Genomic DNA, 6,000 nt, shown 5'->3' with positions numbered 1-6,000 from the left:
TTCCCAATTATTTCCAATTATTTTTCAGTTATTATTATTATTGATTTGCAATAATTACTGTTCTTGTCAGTAATTTTATTATTATTATTATTATTATTAATGATATTGAGTAATAATAATTATTTTATGCTTTATTGGTTGGCTGGTAAGTAAAATAATGCTGTACTAATTGCTTAATTAAGTTAATTGATTAATGTTTGAGTGCACCTTTTTAACCTGATTTGGTAGTTGCTCATTTGAATGGTTATTTAAGTAAATTAAGGAAATTTAAGGAAATTATTTAAGAGCTGATGTTATTAATATTTTCTAATTGATTTTTTTTAATTTCGGCGTAACTATGTCAATAAAATAAGAAGTCAATAAAATATGTTAGCTGTATTAAATTAGGCCAATATAGCTACTGCAAGTCTGGACTGCTAAAACCTTGTGGAGAAAAGGCATCAGGAACTGGAAAGACAAATGGCCAAGAGGTTTGGAAAGAAAGCTCAGCTGATTGGTGTTTTCTATATGATGGACAGTGGACTTCTGTTTTTAATAAAATCGTGTTCATCATGGTGCTAGAGAGATGGTCAGACAATTTGCTGGTCTCTGTACACTTGGCAGTAAATAGATAGATATACAGAACTTCATTTGTCCCTAGACTTATTAAAAATAGATAGATAGATAGATAGATAGATAGATAGATAGATAGATAGATAGATAGATAGATAGATAGATAATGAAAGACACTATATAATAGATAGATAGATAGATAGATAGATAGATAGATAGATAGATAGATAGATAGATAGATAGATAGATAGATAGATAGATAGATAGATAGATAGATAGATGGCACGTCAAGTAATTTGTGTATTAAATGGTTGGTTCATCTAGCTGGGTGAGTTTGGTATACATCTCTAATTATTTGTTCTTTTTATTGACTGGTTGGTTGGCTGGTTAATCGTGTGACTAATTCACGTATTGTATGAATAACTATCATTTTGAGGAGCCATTTGTCAGAATGTTTATTATCCATTAAGTAATTATACATTGATGAATTAATCTGCTAATGGAGCAGGTTGTTGTGGGTGCCCCGGTCTGCTCTTCTTCATGATGTTATGACTGATGGCTGCTTGCTGACCGGTGGATGCATTTGCCAACTGGCCGAGTGCGGCAGACTCCATTGAGCTGAACCATGCAGGTCTTCTGGTGTTTCCTTTTCTTAGACAACATGAAGTAGACATCAGCCCCATTCCTGTGGATGGTGCCCAGCAGGTCCCCTGCCTCTTCCTAAACTGCCTTACTGTGCTTCCTATAAGTCTGCTGGAGGACATTTTTCCTCAATGAGCTTGGACTTGGAGCTGAGCCACCTCTTCGTTTCCCCATCACGCTGCACAGGAAGGAAAGCGAACTTTTAAAACACTCTGATGAATTCCTGTGGATGAGATCAAAGAGAAGCAAGTCATTTATTATACTGAAGTGCAAAGAAGTGTCAAGTGAAGGAGTAGCAGCCCAGGTGAAGGAAGGATCTGCAGATATGATGAGCCACTGCGGTTGAGAAAATGAACAAAATCCATTGCCCTGCCTAGCGACTGAGTCTGTGCTTTACAAGAACATTTTTAAAGAGGATATCTGGTTATCCACATATGAATTGACACTGAAGCATCATGCAGCAAGACAACAATCCAAAATACAAAAGCGAGTCCACGTCACACTTTCTGAATGAAAGCAGTTCTGTAACGAAGAGGGACCTAAGACTCCTCCATTGCAATGTGAAAGTCTGATGTTGAATTATGGGAAGTGTTTGGTCACCGTCATTGCTGCTAAAAGTGATGTGCACGGGGGCAATTACTTTTTCACACAGTGCCAGCCAGTGTTGAATAACTTTTTTTTTTTGTATTATTGGAGTTAATAATAAGACCATAAAGGTCATTGCAAGTGGCGAGCCAAGCTGGTGCACTCAGACGTGGATCCCACCAATGAACTTTCACCGCTAGTATGAATGTTTTGTTTGGTTCAAGCTATTATTAAAAGGGGCACCAGAACACTTACTCTTTGGACTTGTGTCGTACCTCGCACAGTATTAACCCTTTCCACCCTGATATCCTATTACTAGTACATATACAGTATTTGCAGCCGTTTTTGTAAAGCACAGGTACCATTGCAGCTGTTGGAACCGGGTGTGCTACTGTTAGTGCAGACTGGAGAGACTGGCATACAGCCCGCGAACACAGAAGTGAAACAAATAGTATTGTAAGTATTTGGCAGCTATTGCATAATAATAGTGATCATTTTGTTGTTTTTTTTTTTTTCATTTTTGTGCTTCCTAGACACCCCAAAAGTAGAATATCTCACAAAATAATTTTACCCATAAAGAAAATCCAGGGCTGAAAGGGTTAAGTTTTAGTTGAAGAATTGAAAACACTGAGTGTCCAAAATATACAATACTAGAGCAAATGAGGAAGGGGCCAATTGTTTTTCTCGGCACTCTGTTTGTATGTTTGAATCGGGTCCAGTACTTTGCAATGGTGTTTGCTAGCGATGAGCAAGTCCCACTAAATTGGCTTCACCTTGAGTTCAGCCAAAACGCAGAAATGTGTTTGACAAATTTCACTGATCAGCACTAGTGTTCACTTCCAAAGGTGCTTTATAACATACATCTTCTCTGCCTAACCTCCTGTTTGATATTTTGGGGTGGTACTCACAGTGATACATGCTATATAAAATGAATAAGCTGGTTTTATAGTCACTCTGTCAGGTTCTATATAACGTATACACTTCCTCAACTTCAGTGAATATCACGGATCACCGATAGTAAATAGATGATCACAAACACATCCGGATCTCCCCATCCTCAGTAATGTCTGGCCCTCCTTGCATATCTTTCCATTTGCCTCATTGGCCTGCTTCATGCCTGGATGACAGAATCTTCCAGTCTGTCCACCAGTCTGTGACCTCCTACTAAGATGGACAGTTAGGGCCCCACATGCTGGACACTAAAATCCCAAACGAAATTCTCTGGAGCTCGTGACTTCCAAATGAGAGCGGATTGGGTCACTGACAATGCCGTTCTTCTCACAGAGCGATGTGCTGCGACTTGCCAGCGTGGGTTGCTTCATCTTATTTGCACAGCGTCTTTGTTGTGTACTTGATTTTGTTTAGATAAATCTTTGGCTGTGCTTTTCTCAGTTCACGTTTTGTCTAAGACCTCTATTGTGTAAGATGAATCAATAGCAAGTGGCACTCACACTTTTTAAGTCCACACGCTGCAAAATCTTTCATAAACACCTTAGTGGCGGGCAGGTCAACATGGCACATTACACACAGCATTTAAAGTGGGCAAGCCAGGACTTGAGAATTCAAACAGCCCAAAGTGCGTGCACTTGTTTACACTGTGTGATTGCACTGCCAGGGCCACGTCCTGGCGCAAGATTCTGTCTTGTTTATGGGGTAAATAAGGTAATATTTATCTATTATATAGTGACTTTCACATCTATCTATCTATCTATCTATCTATCTATCTATCTATCTATCTATCTATCTATCTATCTATCTATCTATCTATCTATCTATCTAGCTAATCCTGCCAACTATGCTATCTATCTATCTATCTATCTATCTATCTATCTATCTATCTATCTATCTATCTATCTATCTATCTATCTATCTATCTAATCCTGCCAACTACGCTATCTATCTATCTATTGTGGCAGTAGGGGGCAGTAGTGCACCCTTGAACCCTCAGGTACAACTCCAGACACCAGGTAAAAGTCGAAGACCTTTTATTTATCTTTTCCTCAGTGCACCAAGCACCTTCCACACTACTCATTCAAACCACTATCAATACTATAACAATAAACACTCCTCCTCGCCCAGACACTTGCTCCTCTACCTCCCAGCTCAGCTCAGTGTCTGGACTGAGGCACCGTCCTTTTATAGCCCCTGACCCGGAGGTGTTCCTGTCCCAGCAGTCCACAGTTCCCTATTCCTTCCGGGTCAGGGCAATCAGTCTTTTACTTCACCCCGGGAGCACGCCATTCCTTCCCGTCACGTGACTGTGACGTACTCCCGGGTCATAGGGCACAACAGATCCCACAAGTCCTCCCACAGCGACTCCTGGTGGTCCCCAAGGTATCCAGCAGGGCTGTGTATAAACACTACAAAGTCCATAAGGCCCTGCTGGACCTCGGGGCACGATCCTGGTGTCGGGAGAGCTCCTCCTGTCGGCCTGGGGGTGCGGACCGGCCTGGGAAGCCGGCAGCCTTCCACACTATCTATCTATCTATCTATCTATCTATCTATCTATCTATCTATCTATCTATCTATCTATCTATCTATCTATCTATCTATCTATCTATCAACATTAATATAATGCATTTTTATATGTCCTGATATCCATTTTATTTGTTCCATTAAGATCAATCTGAGTATATTACCTTTATACCTATCATAGTGCATCACCTATCTATAATAATAATAATAGGAATATTACTTTTTTCTATCTATCCATCTATAATATAGGTATACAGTACATATTATAGATGAATGTTAATATCATCATTCATGAAATTCTTTCTGCATTATGGTATTATTATGGTGTGTTACACACGTGCAAATGGGAGGCGGTTTTCAGGTTCAAATATGTGTTTCTCAGCTGAGCCAGGTGCCTTTTTTTCCTCTGCAGACCTTCACCACAGCCCATCTCCTAATGATGTCACTTCCAGCTCTCAAGATTGTGCCTCCTGATGACATCACTTTCTCTTCCAGTCCTCGCAAGATCCCTCCCCTTCCTATCTTCTCAATAAAAATCCACAATCTTTCCTTCTATGTATCCGTTCCCTTTTGAACTTATTTTCTTTTTACTTTCTCGTATACAAAGTATAGAGAAAGTATTGGAATCGTCCAAAAATTTGATGTCGACATTTTGATGAATCTCAACGTTTTAGACTTCCCTGAGTCCGATTTACTTTCTTGTAGGAAAAGTGTTGTAATCATTCAAAACAACAAAAAAGGATTTTGTGGTTTAAGTTGATGTGACATATTTGTCGACTAAGCAATGCACAGAAGCAATTAAAAAGGCAAATAAATTGTCAGGTTATATCATGAAAACTGTTGAATTTAAGTCAAGGGATGTTATGCTCAAACTATATATTGCACAAGTGAGACCACATCCAGAGTACTGTGTGCAGTTCTGGCCACCACAACACAAGAAAGACATAGCAGCACTTGAAGCTGTGCAGAGAAGAGCAACCAAGTGCATCAGGGGACTTAAGGACATGTCCTGCAGTGACAGAATCGGTGAATTTAACCTGTTTAGCCTCGAGCAGAGGAGACAGCATGGGGACATCGTCCAGGTCCTCAGAATCCTCAAAGGCATTGAGATCCTGCAGAATTCTTTCAACTTAACGGTAAATAGCGTGCTCGAGGACATCAGCGGACATTAAGGGGAAGTGCATTCAAAATTGAAGACAGGAAGCACTTCTTTATGCAAAGAGTTGTGGGACTCTGGAACAAACTTCTGAGACATGGAGCTGAAGCAGAAACCAGAACAACCTTTAAGAAGCATCTGGATGAGATGTTGAGACAGCTTAGCTATTAGCTAAAGAAACGGGCGACAAATGGAGCAAATGGTCTCCTTTCAATTGTCAAATTTCTTATATTCTTACGTTTGTTAAAAGACAAACTTGTCTGTCAAATTGCCCTACGAAAAGCTGTCCTCTTTATTCAAAGTTCACCTGAAACGTCATAAACTTTGTCATCAGCAAGAAGGTGACAAGGAGGTGACAACCAGTTGTGACATTTCTGACAGTTACTGTATGTAGCCCTGCCTCGCATTTGCTAATTTTGCTGCTGTTCTTGTCTTCATTTATTTTATTAAACGTAATGGGCGAGCAGCTCTATGTATGATGTAGATTTTGTGGAGATGTTTCAAGTCAGCAGAGACAACTATCAAATAAGGAAGATTTATCCTATTTAACTCAGAGATTTTGAGAAGTTTAGGTTTATACAGATCAGTAC

Source organism: Polypterus senegalus, chromosome 16 (genome assembly GCF_016835505.1).
Source record: "Polypterus senegalus isolate Bchr_013 chromosome 16, ASM1683550v1, whole genome shotgun sequence".
NCBI lineage: Eukaryota > Metazoa > Chordata > Cladistia > Polypteriformes > Polypteridae > Polypterus > Polypterus senegalus.
This window is presented reverse-complemented; position numbering follows the sequence as displayed.